Source organism: Vulpes vulpes, chromosome 3 (genome assembly GCF_048418805.1).
Source record: "Vulpes vulpes isolate BD-2025 chromosome 3, VulVul3, whole genome shotgun sequence".
Classification (NCBI taxonomy): domain Eukaryota; kingdom Metazoa; phylum Chordata; class Mammalia; order Carnivora; family Canidae; genus Vulpes; species Vulpes vulpes.
The window spans coordinates 106939586-106954795 of NC_132782.1; the positions used below are offsets into that span (position 1 = coordinate 106939586).

The following is a 15210-nucleotide window of genomic DNA, read 5'->3' on the forward strand; positions in this document are numbered from 1 at the left end:
TCAGAAGTCACAGTTCTTACAACCTAACCGTGGAAGTGACATCCATCATGTTTGTCTTACTCTATTCATGAAAAGCCAGTTGTGTGTCCCGCCAACTCTCCAGGGCGGGGCATTACGGAAGGGTGTGGGCTCCAGGAGGTAGGACCACATGGGGCCACCCTAGCAGCCTATCCACCAGTTTGTTTTCAAAGGAACTATTTGTTGGTTGGAAGTCGGGGAGCCCTCTGCCATCTGCCAAGATTACACTGGCCCATCAACCAAAAGCAGGTTTCGATGGCTAAATCACCTTCATTCATACTTGATCCATTCCCATCCCAGCTTTATGGATTTAGATATTTTCTTTAGGTCTCAATCCTTCCTTGACAAAAGCCCACATGTTCTCTGTTACCTATCCTGCTCCAACCCCTAGTCATCCCTTGTAGCGACAGAAAAGAGTCAACGAAGCAGGTTAGAAGCAACTTGTGGAACCTTGAAACATTCAAGCCACAAAGGCCACATGAAAGAGGACGGAGTTCTCAATGCCTTTGTCTCCTCAACCCCGACCCTCACCCCCAGCCTTTTATCAACCAGTTATTGCTATGAAACAACTAACCATGATGCCTCGGTACACACAGTAACAGACATGCATTTCTCATTTATGTGTCTGCAGCTTGGCTGGCACAGCTCTGCAGCCCAGATGGAGGTTCTATAGGTCACCCTGAGGGTAGCTCTGCTCCCCATGTCTTTCATTTTTCTGGGAACAATGGGCTGCCGCAGGTATGTTCTGCTTATGGACATGGCAAAAGCACAAGAGGGCAAGCCCTAATGCCCAAGCACATTCCCAGCCTTTGCGTGTGTGTCCCGTCTGCTAATATCTCACCGGCCAAAGCCTATCAACGGTGTAGCTCAAGGTCAAGGGGGGATGCATGCTCTGCTGGCCATGGGGGCTAGGTGTGGATGCACCGTATAGAGGGTGAAGATTTGGGACCCAGAACTCAGTAAAACACACTTATCCGTTCCCCCCACCCCAACCTCACGCTGCACCACATTGAAGTTTCAAGTTTATTATGGAAACACCTGGAGGGAAATAGAAGTGGGTAAAGGCAGGTGTCTGCCTCAAGTCTTAACCGGAGAGACAGGACTGTATTTAAAGAAACCAGACAAGGTGGTGCAGGCTGCAGGTGAATGGCAGGGTAGGTGGGGCTGTGGAGTGGTTTTGGGGACAATAGAGAGGCACTGGGGATCCCCTCCTTTCTCTCCGTCCTGGAGATTCTCTCTGGTTTCTGGCGAGGTTCTTCCCACGGTGAGGCACACCCCACGAGCCAGCACATGGGAGGCAGTTTAGGAGATACGATACAGGAGGAGGCACCGCCTAGCTTTGAATCACAGTGTGAGAGTGAGATTCCCTTTCCTGGTGATCTTGCAATGATTCTGATGCCAAGGAGAGTGTCCTTCTGTGCTAGCGAGTCCCCAACCCCTCCCTGGCTGACTGATAGACTCTGAACCCCAGGTTCCCGGACTCTTCCAGGCAACAGGATCTGGCTGGAATATACTAACACTGGGTATTTTGGGGGCAGTGTTTGTATCTGTGAGTTAGTCCTCTATGTTGGGTAAATGGCACTGGTTTCCTGTTTACTGGGATGCTATAGGGCTTCCTTTGTAAATGAATAGAGTTAAATAAACAGTTGAGTTAAAGAGAAAATATTAAGTGAATGCTAGTACAGGTGGCACGTGGATATGGCAGGAACAATGTCTTGGCCTTTGGTTAGCATTTGGTAAACAGTGAAGTGGTAAGAACAGAAGAGTGGGGCTTGCTGCAGTTGGTCAGGGTTCAAACCCACCCTTCATGTGTCACCTGGGGCCTTTGAGCAGGTTCCTTAGGTAGCTTCTCTGACCTTCAGTTTCTTCATGGTTAGAACTTCTTTTGTAGGGCTGTTGTGTTATATTGAAGGTAATGTTTGCAAAGTGTTGGGACACAGTAAACACTCTGGAGATGATGGAAACCCACCGGCTCCAGCCCCTATCTGGGCTGTCCATTCTGGGAGAACTTTCTGAGTTCCTCTGTCTTCCAAGTGGCCAATGGGACTCTAATCCTCTTCTGTTTTTCTTCCCTTTTAAAGGCAGGGCCTCAGTTCAAATGAACACCTTCCTGCCCCCACCCCCTCCAGCCCTACAGAGAGTCCCCTGCATCGGGGTTGGTGGCCTGGAGCAGCCATTAAATCCCGGAATTCAAAGGGAGAGAACAGATGGGCCACAGGAACAGCCAGGAACCTCAGGACTTCGGCAGGAGGGAGGAGGGCCTTTAGAGGGGGTCTCTAATCTCCTAAAGATCTCCAGTTTCTACCCAGGGAGGCTCTCAATCCCAGCGGGATTGAAAAAAGGCACCAGACAATTTAAACATCACGTCCTGGCCCCACCAGCCAGTGCGCAATACATTTGTATTTCCTAAAAGTGTTTCTAATTCTCTCTTCCGTAGCACAATCTCTTGCCTTATATTTTGGGGTGTATGTGAATATCACTCACCTGTTAAATTATTATTATTTTTTACCTGTTAAATTAAAAGCTTGAAATATACCGTACCCATTGGGGGCCTGTTTTGGAATTTCAACTGTTCAATATGCTCCCTGCTTCCCCCACTCCGGAGATGGGAGGCGGGTCCCTCTGGCCTCCTCCCCCATCCCCCCAAGAACCTCCAGAGCACATTTGTCCTCTCAGCTTCCAGATGGGGGAACTGAGGCAGGGACCGTGAGGGGTAAGGTCAGGAAGCTGAAGAAAAGCACCAGAGAAGGTGTTCTAAAGCTGGGAGTCCGATTCTAGAACCCTCATCCTTAACCCTCACGGGAAGGGAAGGGGAGAATCCGGGAGGGAGTGGAGGCAGGTCAGGGCGAGCACCCAGGAGGGAGTCCAGGCTGGAGGAGCGGAGCTTTTCTCCCTCTCTCTCCAACCGCGCCACAGACTCTGCCCTATACTAGGCCGGAGCGGTGAGGGGAGGCAGCAGGGGACTGGGTGGGTGGGTGGGTTGGGGGGTTGGGGTCCGAGGGTGCTCCTCGGGGATCGGGGGTCCCGGGGCGCTGGAGGATCGGATGGGGGGGCGGGGTGCCGGGGGCACTGCCGGGGGACCGGGAGCCGGAGGTCGAGGGGCCGGAGTGGCTGGGGAGGTGGCCGGAGGGTGGGGGCCTGGGTCCGGGGGCGTCCCCGGGGGATGGGGGGCCGGGGCACCGAGGGGGCGGGGGCACTGCCGGGGGACCGGGGGCCGGAGGTCGAGGGGCCGGAGTGGCTGGGGAGGTGGCCGGAGGGTGGGGGCCTGGGTCCGGGGGCGCCCCCGGGGGATGGGGGGCCGGGGGCGCCCCCGGGGGATGGGGGGCCGGGGCACCGAGGGGGCGGGGGCACTGCCGGGGGACCGGGGGCCGGAGGTCAAGGGGCCGGAGTGGCTGGGGAGGTGGCCGGAGGGCGGGGGCCTGGGTCCGGGGGCGCCCCCGGGGGATGGGGGTCCGGGGGCGCCCCCGGGGGATGGGGGGCCGGGGCACCGAGGGGGCGGGGGCACTGCCGGGGGCCCCGGGGCCCGAGGTTCGGGGCCGGGGGGGGGCGGAGTGGCGTGGGGAGGTGGCCCGAGGGCGGGGGCCTGGGGTGCGGGGTCCGGGGGCGCCCCGGGCTGCGGCCTTTCCCGCCAGCCGCCGGCCCTCCCACTCGGCTCTCCGGGTCCCTGACATCACGCCCCGGGAGGCGGGATCCGGGAAGGAGGGGACGCGGGGAGGAGGGGGGGGGGGGAGGGGGGAGGGAGGAGGGAGGGCGCGCAGTCCCAGCCCAGAGCTTCAAAACAGCCCGGCGGCCTCGCCTCGCGCCCAGCCCGTCGGTCGGTCCAGCCGCGCCAGCGCCGGGTGAGTGGGGCTCGGCCTCCGGGGAGGCGCGGGGCGCGGGGCCACGGGGGGCTGCGGGCAGCGTGCGCCCGGGGAGGGGCCGCGAGCCCCCGCACCCTGGGACCGAGGGCGCCCCCGCCGTGGGGAGGGGCCGAGGCCCGTCCGTACCGCCGCCCCGGGCGCGGCCGACCCCCACGGGCCGAGCTCGCCCGGACCCCGAATTCCACCTCCCCACCCCCGGACTGCTTCCTGCGCCTTTTGCGCCGAGGCGGGCGGGAAAAGTTTGGGGAGGAGTCAGGGCGGCGCCCCTCGCCCCCGGACCGCGCTCCCGGGGCTCCCGGGGCTCCCGGAGTCAGGGCAGCCCCTGGCCGCGAAGGTCCCGGCGCCCCGCGCGCAGTCTCCCTCCTGGCCGAGCGGACGGGGCGGGCTGCGCCCAGGCCGGGTCAGCGGTCCCTTGCTCTCCCCGGCGGCGGCTCCGTGGCGCCCCCCAGCGACCAGGAGCAACTTCCTGAGGTCTGGAGGGGCCGAGGAGCCTGGAGGCTCTGCAGGGCCCACGCTGGTCCCTCCCCACTCTGGTTGGGTTGGGGGCTTTGAGGATCCCCCCTGCCGTGGGCTCCGGAGAAGGGAGAGGCAGAGCTCGCGTAGACAGGGCCATACACTCTCCAAATCCGGGGTCCTCAGCACACCCCACGGAGGCCCTAATTTGGGGCTGACCGGGGAAACCTCACAAGCAGAGACCAGTGGAGGGACACCCCGCAGGGCAAAGCCCTCCCTCCAGGCCACAGAACCCAATACATTATTTGGGAACAAGGCAGACAGCCCAGTTTCGGGTTTGGGAAGAACCTGCACTGGCCTCCTCCCAAGCTCCAAAGATATGGGGTGGGGTCGGAGGTGGTCTCTTAACCTAGCTGTGTCTGCAGTGGAGAGACCAGCCTGAAAAGTGGAGGGCAGAGGAGAGGTGAGGGGCTTGAGAAGCCTGCAGCCCACCTCCTGTGTGACCCCACTGAGGCAGGGTGCCTAGGAGGGGCAGATTCATAGGGGCAGAAACAGAAAGTACAGGTCACCAGGCGCCGGGGCAGATGGGAGTCATTGCTTTATGTGTCTGGAGTTTCTGTCCAGCAGGGCGAAAACATTTGGGACATAGGTAGTGGTGATGGTTACGTGACATTTGGGGTGTACTTAATGTATGTGAATTCTGCAGTTAAAGTGGTTACATGATTGGTAGTAGGTTATGTATATTTTGCCACAATTAAAAAAAAAAAAAAGTCTCCAGTTCCCTCTATGCTTCCATCTGAATTAGTCAGGAATCCCCGAGGCTGTTGACTGTTGCAGGCCACCTGTCCCCAGGATTTGGCCTCAGTATAAGGAAGTGGAAGGAGGCCGAGGGGAGACCAGGAGCCCAGGTTTCCCCAGCATCAGGAAGGGACCAAGGCGAGAACCAAAGCTAATGGAGCTTTTGCAGGGCGCCCATGCTCTCCACTTCTGGAAGCCTCGCGTGGCTCCTGCCATCCCTGCTCCCCAGGTGGCAAGTGGGGAGGGCCAGGCCAGAGATGTTAAGTCAGTTTCTCAAGATCACTGAGCCACTAAGGGCCACGACTTTGAACCCCCGTCTGCCTCTCCCCATCTGCCCTTCCCTTGTCCCCCTGGATATGCCCTGGTGGGTTTTCCGAAAAGAGAGGGAGACCCTTCTGGAGAAACCAGGGCCCATGCCCAGGGGGGCCTTGGCAGATGCCAAGCCCACAGCCGAGGGAGGGGCATGGGGGTGGCAGGAAGGTGCCGAACCTGTTCTCCCACTGAGGGATTTGGGATCTGCCGCCACCACCCCCGCCAGGAATTGGGGAGTGGGAGAGAGAGTCAGAGAGCAGGCCACGTAGCCTGGAGCCTCCTATGTCCCCAAAGTGGGGAAACTGAGATTCACGTAAAACCCGAGGACAGGTGTTGGTGGTGGAAGCCTCGGAGGGGGCCAGCGTGGTGGGGAGGCCCTGGGGCTGTGACTGCACTGCCCCACCCAGAGGAGAAGTGGCACCGTGTCTGGTGGCGTGGCCCCCATTACATGGCACAGCTCATGAGGGGCCTGCAGGACTCCCTGGCATCTAACCGCGGATTCAGGGCACGTCCACTCAGTCACCCTGCCCCACATGCAGATATTTTATGAGGCCCTTTCTTCCTGGAGTGGAAGCGGAAGGCTCACCTAGGTTTCCTTTCCCTGCCTCGCATATGTATTTCAGGCCTGAGCTGAAAGCACGTACGTGTGTGTCCAGACTCTCAATTTCATGGCAACAGGTGATTCATAGGTTGACTCAACTGGCCAATTTTTCACCCCCAGGGACTCTCTTGTCCCTCTCTGCAGCCCCTCTGGTTGATGGGGACACAGCAGAGGCTGGCTCTTTGTCATAGTAAACTCGGCCAGACATGACCAGGAAGGGAATCTGTCAAGACAAAAATACATAAATGCCTTTCCAGGCCAGAGGGGATGGCGTTGGATTGCTGGCTGGTTGCCGTGTTTGTTTGGGAGGAAGAGTCCAGCCACCATCCTTGGGGGGGGGGGGGGGGGGCGGCAGATAATTGTGTCTGTCTGTGTTGTAACATGTGGCTGGTGCCCAACTCCGTGGACAAGTAGGGCCTCTGACCCGGGCTCTGGGGAGCTGCAGAGCTGGGGTGTTGGCAGCCATCCCCCCAAAGTAGGGTGGGGTTCCAGGCACTGGGACTGGGGAGCAGAGCCCTTCCAGAAGAGGCAGGTGAAGGTCCAGGGGGAGACTCCTGGGTGGGAGAGTGGGCTCTGGATGTCTTACACGGCTTAGGAGAGCAGGCGATTGGCGGCAGCAGCTGGAATGGGGAAAGAAGGCAGCTGGCACCAGAGATGGACTGGGAAGGACTAGGGGGTGGGCTGGGGGTGGCAGGAAGAGGAGGCTCCCCTTCTTGCCCCAGGAGCAATGGAGTCTGGCTTCCTACAGGAGCTACCCAAAGAGTGCAAAGAGTGGAATCCTCTTCAGATGCATCTGGCTTTCGTTAGGCACAGGCCAAGGGGGGAGTCTAAATATATCAGAGGCAGAGCTGCCACCCAGCGAGAGAGAGTGCTGGGCTAGAAACCCGATACCCAGGGTGGGGGCTGGTGGTGGTGCCTCTGACGCAAAACTAGCGAAGCTCTGTTCCAGTCACTTGGGCTCTTCCAGGCAGCCAAACCTGGGGCAGAGGCCTGGAGGGGGTGAGAGCTCACAGCAGTCCGGCAGTCCGGGCAGCCATGGGCTAAGGTGGGGGAATTTCAAGGACATGAGAACCTTAGAAAGTCCCGGTTTGACAATGAGGGGCACAGAGGTGGGGGGTGGCTCACCCAAGATCACCCAGCAGATTGGCAGCAGAACCAGGACTAGATCTGGGTCTTGGGATTCACTGCCCAGGAGCTCAATGGCTTTGGAGTGGTCACTGGGGCTCCAGGCCAGGTCCCCAGGGCCAGGGTCCCTTGTGGCATGTGTCTTCCATCTGGGATGCCGAATTTCCACACTCATGTATTGATGGGAGAAAGGTGGGCAAGAGGCATGCTCAGGCAGTGGGTCACTTGGCACAGGGCACTGGGGCACTCTCGGGCACAGCTGTCGGGCTCTGGGGATGTTGGCCCATCCTGGGGCAGGATGCAGGGAGGAGGGGGCTGGAGGGGAACCGGCTAACCGAGTCCCTCCTTCCTTCCCATCTGAAGACACTGTTGGTTGTGTTCACACGGTGTCTCCACTGCCTGACGAGCAGTTGTTAACCAGAATCATTGAATTCCTCAGGCCATCACCGTCCTCAGGAAGCTCACTGTCCTTGGGAAGCAGGGTTTCTGGTGATCTGAAAGGGAACTGAGGGTGAAGAGCTTGCCCACATTCCTGCCCTCTGGGGACAGGTTGGATGACCTCAGCTTCTAGAAGCTTCCTAGCACTCTTGGGTCTAGGGCTTAAGGAAGGATCACCAGGGTGACATTCAGCATCAAGGCGATCTTGAGAAATACAGGCGTAAACTAACATAGGGATGGACAAGTTAAGTCCCTCAGTGCAGACTGCTTCCCCATAGACGAGGCACTTGGAGGATTTCTTGTTCTGACGCTTCTGATCGCCAGCTTACCTGGCAAGTGGCCTCTCCTTAAAAAAAAAAAAAAAAAAAAAAAAAAAATTAAAGATTAAAATAACAAAATTTAACTTTTAAAAATTTGCAGTGAATAAATACAACCTGGAGTTGTCCCATTAATCTTGTTCTCATGAATGCTTCTCACAGCATGCTGTCGCTGGTGGCAAGGCAAGATCATTTTAAAAGTTTCTGCAACTGAACATAAAACAAGAAAGAGTAATTAGTGTCTTTTTCTCCCTTGGTATTTCAAAAAAAAACATAAGCTGCACCCAGACCCGTAATTTCACAGATGCTGTTTGGTAGAGTGAAACTAAGGTTGATACTTTGAACTTTAAAAGTTTTTTTTATATATATACTTTTTTTTTTTTTAAATTTTAAAGTGAGCTCCGTGCTCAGCATGGAGCCCAGTGCCAGGCTTGAACTGACGACCCTGAGATTAAGACCTGAGCTTAGATCGAGAGTCGGACGCTCAGCCAACTGAGACGCCCAGGCGCCCCAACTTTAAAACTTTTTTTTTCAATAATTGAAATATTTTGTCAATAAGCACAGGTGACCTGAGGCAAAAATCTTAGGCCTGGAGTGACTGACATTTGGGAAGTGGCACAACTGTAGCTTATGGGGTGGACACGGTTCACACTTTCCACAGCACAGCCCAGGGGGGGGCATCCAGGAGCCCCCCGCCCGAGCTCCTCTGCTGCAAAGAGGCCCCTGCGTTCAGCTTCAGGCCGAGCGGCCACTCGGCTTGCCAGGGAGTCTCTCCTACTTCACTGAGGGTCGTCGTGGTGCCCGTGTGAACTTGGACGTTATTCTAGGGATCAGAGGAGTTGGTATAGTGGTGTAGATGGAAGTGGCTTGCTTGGGGCACGGGGCGGGGGGGGGGCTCAGCGATGGAGTGTCTGCCTTCAGCTCAGGGCATGATCCCGGGGTCCTGGGTTCGAGTCCCGCATCAGGCTCCCTGCGTGGAGCCTGCTTCTCCCTCCGCCTGTGTCTCAGCCTCTCTCATGAATCAGTAAATAGAATCTTTAAAAAAGCAACAACAACAACAAAAAGGAAGTGGCTTGCTTGAACCCAGGAAGGCCGAGCAAGAGGCTGGCTAGCCCGCTTTCACCTTGATGGGTCTTACTGAGCAGCACTAGGCAGAGGGGCATCTCTCTCCTCAAAGGAGGCCTGCCGGCTAGGGAGGGGATGATGATTCCAAGGATGCATGTGCGCCAGGATCGGGGACGGGAGATGTGGTTTCAGGGCAGCCCATGGCCATGGCAGGCAAGGCTTTCCTTAAGCCTGTAGGACCAGGGACGGTCTCAGAAGAGTCCCTAGGATTTCCCCAAGCAGCGCCGGCTCTGGGGGGTGTGCAGCCAGGAAGAGAGAAGAGAAGCAGAAGATGCTGGCAGGGACCCTGCGGGGGGAGCTGTGCAGGTGCAGAGCGTGAAGGGAGGGCAGCTCTGGGGCACAGAGCCCGGAGGGCGGAGAGGCGCCGTGGGGGGACCTGGCGAGCGAGGCAGGCACGGTGATGTTCACACGGCATTGTTGGAATGGGGACAGGAGCCAGGGAAAATGTGGGAGTAACCCGAAAGCAACCTAAATATCCACCGATCACAGCAGGACCGTTCGCAGAAGTTAAGAGGAGCGAGGTTCATCTGTGTGCACCAGTGTAGAGAAATCTGTGAGACATTGTTGAATTAAAAAAAAAAAAAAGGAGCAAGTAGCTAAGCAATAGGTGGAAAGAAAATAGCTTTTTATGTAAAAAACAAACAAGAGCTCGCTGGGTTTCCTATGGCCTCCTATGTGTTACGTGCGTACGAAGAAGGACACATCAGAATAGGTCAGGTGGCTGCCTCTGGAGAGAGGGGAGGGGCAGGAGAAGTAGCGGAAGGCATGGACGGATGGACTCCAGCCTCATCTACACCAGGGAGGACGTACTCACGAGCTTGCTCTGGACCCAAAGTTCAAGAATAATAGTAAAATGGTCTTCCCTGAATTCAGCAAGCCGCTCAGGTGCTGCAGGTGTGGGGGTGGGGAGCCTTGGGAGCTAGGTTGCCTGCTGGAGAGGGGCAGGTGGGGGCGGCGCAGTCACCAGGGGCCAAGGTAATGGGGACTTAGCTCAGGAGGTGCCACCCGGCCCCCCACCCCACCCCGGAGCATCCCCTTGGAACATCCCACCGTGGACACCTGATGGGTGTAATGGGTCTCCTGTGTGGGTGTTAAGGGCAGAGGGGGCAACATGGGCACAGTGGGCCCCAGCAGGGCCATCATGAGAACCCCAGCAAGGTGGCCAGGACGCCATGGGGAATGGGAGTCTGGAGCTTTAAAGAGCATCTGGAGACACACGAGGGCCCGGGTCTGGAGCTGCTGTTGCAGGTTGGCATTTGAAGGTAGTAGAAAACGACTTAGATTTCAGCAAGAATGATGACCAGCATTGCAGTTAGTATAGCTTTTGTGGGGTGCAGGGCAGTTTCCTGGGCTGTGGCTTGATATCCTTTGCCTCGTTTAAAATGAGCAATGGCCCCTATGAGGTGGGGACTTCTGTTATGCCCATTTATAGATGGAAAGGTGGAGCCTTAAAATTTTCGCTTAAAACCACCCAGTACAAAAAAACAAAAAACAAACAAACAAACAAAAAACAAAAACAACAAAAAAAAAACACCCAGTAGTTGTGTTTGGATTTGAATCCAAGTCTGGCGGAGCCCAAGGCCCCTGCTGCGTTTGCTGTATCCCGTCCCGTTTGTCTTTGTAAAATCGGGCATCTGGGTCCTCCTGGAAATAATCCCAGTGCTTTGGTTCAGGAAAGCCCCTTTGTTACGGATGTTCTGGGGGTGTCCCAGGGCAGGGATTCTTCATCCAGAGTCAGCCGTCTCCGCCCCGAGGGTCCTGGCCATGAGCTTTCTGCCCCCCAACCTGTCTCACGAGGACAGACCTCCTGAGGGAGGGAGGGCTGGTGGACGCAGGGACCCCCGTCTGTTGAGCTCCCCGGGGGAACCTCCAGCACCCACAGAGCTAGGGATGTAGGTACGCAGTGAATCTCTGGCACCCGAAGAGCCGAGACGGGGAGTCACCGGGAGTCTTGGGCTCCCTGCTTTCCAGCCGGTCCCAGGGGAGGAGTCCCAGAAGGAGGCCCCAGGGGTGGGTGAGGAGCCAGCTGGAGGCTGCAGGGGGTGGGAAGGGAGGGGCGAGGTTTGGAGGGTGAGAGTGCTAACTGGGGCCGGGCAGCTGCTCCCTCGCCCTCCTGCAGCTGGCTCTGTCGCCTGGAGCCATGTCAGGCCCGGGCAGCAGGGTCAGGGTCCATTTAGACAGTGTGACAGGGGTCACATTCTTCTAGGCCAGAGCCCCAAAGAGGCTTCATCACGGCCACACCCAGACTGCGGGGTGCACGCCCACAGGCATTTGGAGATGCAGTGTGCGGCGTCCGGCCCGGTACAAACTGTGGTGTGCTCACGTTTATTTTCAAGTGCATTAGTAAAATGTCAGCTGCTTGGCAAGGGGAACTGAGTCTCCTTTCTACGGAGTAATAGCCATTTAGGAACTAGTCGATTTAAGCTGACTGTTGTCAAGGCGATTATGGGCTGCGTGTAGGACAGGTGGTGCACAGACAGGTCCCCTTCACTCGATGGTAGGCGCCCCCCCCTCCCCCGCCCCGAGATGCCACGAGTGTTGGCTGCTAATGATTCTCCGGAGAATCCCGAGAACCCCTCACCCCTCACCCCTAACTCCAAGTTAGGCTCCTGGCCTCTGGGCTTGTGGACCACACCCCAGGGCACCCACCCAGCTGTGATCCTGGAGCCTGGCCTGAGCCCCAGCCCAGCGCCCCCCGTGTGGGGCCCTGGTGCTTTCACGACAGGTTCCAGGCAGGAGCTGATGAGCCTCGGGGTGCCAATCTCCCTGCACTCAGAGGCCTGCTGGTCCTCAAAGCCAGGAGGCCGACCTCGAAATCAAGAGGCTGTCCTCGAAACCAGGAGGCTGACCTCAGAACCAGGAGGCCAACCTTCAAGCCAGGAGGCCAACCTTCAAGCCAGGAGGCCATCCTCAAAATAAAGAGGTTGTCCTCAAAACCGGGAGGCTGACCTTGAAGCCAGGAGGCCAACCTCGAAGCCAGAAGGCCATCCTCAAAATCAAGAGGCTGTCCTTGAAACTAGGAGGCTGACCCCAGAACCAGGAGGGCAACCTTGAAGCCAGGAGGCCACCCTCAAAATAAAGAGGTTGTCCTCAAAACCAGGAGACCGACCCCAGAACCAGGAGGCGAACCTCGAAGCCAGGAGGCCAACCTCGAAATCAAGAGGCTGTCCTCGAAACCAGGAGGCCGACCCCAGAACCAGAAGGCCAACCTCGAAGCCAGGAGGCCGTCCTCGAAATAAAGAGGTTGTCCTTGAAACCAGGAGGCCGACCCCAGAACCAGGAGGCCAACCTTGAAGCCAGGAGGCCACCCTCAAAATAAAGAGGTTGTCCTCAAAACCAGGAGGCCGACCCCAGAACCAGGAGGCCAACCTCGAAGCCAGGAGGCCAACCTCGAAATCAAGAGGCTGTCCTCGAAACCAGGAGGCCGACCCCAGAACCAGAAGGCCAACCCTGAAGCCAGGAGGCCAACCTCGAAGCCAGGAGGCCGTCCTCGAAATAAAGAGGTTGTCCTTGAAACCAGGAGGCCGACCCCAGAACCAGGAGGCCAACCTCAAAGCCAGGAGGCCGTCCTCGAAATAAAAAAATTGTCCTCAAAACCAGGAAGCCAACACTGAAGCCAGAAGGCTGACCTCAAAGCCAGGAGTCTGTCCTCGAAACCAGGTGGCTGACCTCCAAAGCTAGGAGGCTAGCTGGGATTTCCAAGGTGGGAGGAGGACACTGCGCACCTGGAGACCCTCTTACTGGACATCCTTCCAGTCTTCATGGTCTCTCCCGTGTCAGGGGCTGCAGATGGCTCTTAGGTGCCTTTATGGTGTCAGGGGGCACAGGTGTTGGGATACCAGCCCCTGGGGAGCTCAGCCCCTAATCTGTATTCTCTCTCTACAGATCCGCCTATTGCAGACACGTCCTATAAATGGGGTCATACACTACATGGCCCTTTGTGTCTGGCGTCTTGTACTCCACGTAACGTCTTCAAGGGCTGTCTGTGTTCTGGGGGGAGTCGGGGCTTCATTCCTCTTTAGGGCCCAATCTCATCCTACTGAGAGGCTAGACCGAGTTTTGTTTACCCACCTCTGAGTTGAGGGGTAGGTGGGCTGTTTCCACCTTCTGGCCGTTGTGAATAATGCTGCCGTAAACATTCGCATACATATATGGACCCTTGTTTTCTTTTCTTTTGGGTCAGCCCCAGGAGTGGGACTGTGGGTTCCTATGGCAACCATGGGTAATTTGTGTGAAGCCGATGGACTGTTTTGCAAAGTGGCCGCACCTTGCCACGGTCCCCCCAGCATGTCTGAGGGCTCCGGGTTCTCTGCTTCCCCAGGATTTAATCCTGACCCCGGGCCTGGCCTCGGTTCTGGCTCCTCTGGGAGCCTCTCTGCTGGTGAGGCTCCTATGGATCGCAAGCAGGTTCCTGGGAGCTGGGGCTAAGTGAGGACCCCCCCAAAAGTTCTGAGACCTGCTGGCCCGGCTCAGTGGGCGGGAAGGGAGTGTGTATGTGAAAGGACAGTGGGTCCCATGCTCTGTGGTCCCCTGGGTGGGGGCTGCCCAAGGTAGAAATGGAACCCAGATGCCGTAGGGACTCTGGGTGGCCCTGGACACAGCATTCAATGGCGTTAAATCACGCTGTGAGAACATGGTCCCCTTTTCAGCCCTCATTCAACAGTTCTGATTCCACTGCGGACACATCTTGGCCGGTGCTGGCATGTCTCATGCCTTTCCGACTTCATTTGCCTTCTTGAACCAGACAGAGTGGGTCTTGGGCTGAGCCCTTTGACAGCAGCAGCACTGAGCCAGGACTTGCAGCCTTCGGTGGGCGGGGGGTGGGGGGGGGCAAGGGGTGTTTGCTTTCACAATCAATCTCTATTTGTGGCAAATGATGCCGATTTTCCGCTTCCAGGGAGCCAAAAGGCCTCTTTTTAAAAGCGTGTGTTTCTGTTGGAGTGTGGGTTTATTTAAAGCCCAGTATGCAGGAGGATCCCACAGCGGTGCTCCAGAGGTGACAGGCCAACGAAGCTTGGGGCAACCTTGTCCTACGATGCAGGGCCCCGGTGATCGGAGGCAGTGTCAGGCGGCGGTGAGGTCCCCAGTCCTGGGGCACATATGGATGCAAACCGGGTGCTGTAAAAATAATGCGGGCGGAGGCTGTGGGCAGGCAGGGGTGGTTCTGCGGGATCGCACGGTGCCTTTCCGCTGACACTGCATGAGTTCGTGAGTCTCATTGTGTGAGGTCAGTTTCCCGATGCCACGGCTTGACGGTGTCATCGCTGCAGATGCCGCGTCATCAGAGGCACCCCAGTCAGAGGGGTGAGGGATTTGGGGGGATAGCCTTTGCTCCGCAGCCCATCCTCCCCCACTTCCCCAGGCATCCTGGTGGGGAAATGTTACACGGTGATTCCAATGCAACCAATAGGATGTGTGTGTGTGTGTGTGTGTGTGTGTGTGTGTGTGTAGACAGAGACGTGTTTTAAGAAGTCAGCTTACCTAGTCATGGAAGCTGGGGAGTGCAACGTCTGCAGGGTGGGCTGGCGGGCTGGAGACCCAGGGAAGAGCTGATGCTGCAGTTTCAGGCCTTGGAGAAGGTTAGCCTTTGTGCGCTGGTCACACCTTCACCTGATGGGACGAGGCCCACCTGACACAAGGGAGGATAATCTAAATGCTAATCGCATCCAAAGACACCCTCAGAGAAATCTAGTGGCTCAACCGAGTTGACACATACAACTAACGATCACACTGTGTTTTAAGTAAGGTAGACACACAGCGTGACATAAGATAGATCCCCTTTAAAATCATTCCCTTTTGAATTCCCATCCAACCTTCCAAGGAGAAAGTCTCAGTTCTGCGCCAGTAGGTCCTTTAACACTTCCCAAACACACGTGACATCCTGCTTCAGCACGGAGAGAGACAAAGTTGGCCTTGGACGTGAGCTTTCAGCGGCCGCTACGTCTAGCTGGGCATCTAACCACGTTGTTTTCATTGCATTTCCTTTTCCCAGCTCCCTTGATTAATGGCAGGCAACGCTGACTTTGTGTTTGAGTCCTGCTCCCAGGTTTCCTTTTATGAAGGATGTGACCTTAAAAAGTGAGGGACCTACTAGGAAGCAAGGGTGGTACGTGGAAATGCCCGAGATTTTCAAGGCGGGCACAGGAGTGATGGATTTGGGGAA

The 15210-nt window shown here is 57.0% G+C and overlaps 1 protein-coding gene across 1 annotated transcript in view; it reads left to right on the forward strand.

The window, feature by feature from the left end:
• Positions 1-3736: 3736 nt before the first annotated feature.
• EMP2 (epithelial membrane protein 2) overlaps positions 3737-15210 on the forward strand; it is a 33975-nt gene continuing 22501 nt past the window's right edge. The window contains exon 1 of the mRNA XM_072753869.1: positions 3737-3857. The gene's annotated coding sequence lies outside the window, so the exon portion shown is untranslated. The remainder of the gene's footprint in view (positions 3858-15210) is intronic.